A 230-nucleotide genomic window follows, 5' to 3' on the forward strand; every position below is an offset into this window, starting at 1 on the left:
CAACTCTTGGTTGTGGGTGAGATCAGCTAAGGGAATCAAGTGCGCAGTATCCTGCTGAGATCAGAGGCGTAGTAGTACAACTGTACCTTGGATCGATGGGAGACTGATTGGGGTTCAACTATAGTCCAGTCCGAAGTTAGTTTGCAGTAGGCTAGTGTCTGTAGCGGCTTAATACAGTGTGTATTCAATCTGGACTAGGTCCCGGGGTTTTTCTGCATTTGCGGTTTCCT

The sequence above is a fragment of the Papaver somniferum genome, chromosome 9 (genome assembly GCF_003573695.1).
Source record: "Papaver somniferum cultivar HN1 chromosome 9, ASM357369v1, whole genome shotgun sequence".
In the NCBI taxonomy this organism is placed as follows: domain Eukaryota; kingdom Viridiplantae; phylum Streptophyta; class Magnoliopsida; order Ranunculales; family Papaveraceae; genus Papaver; species Papaver somniferum.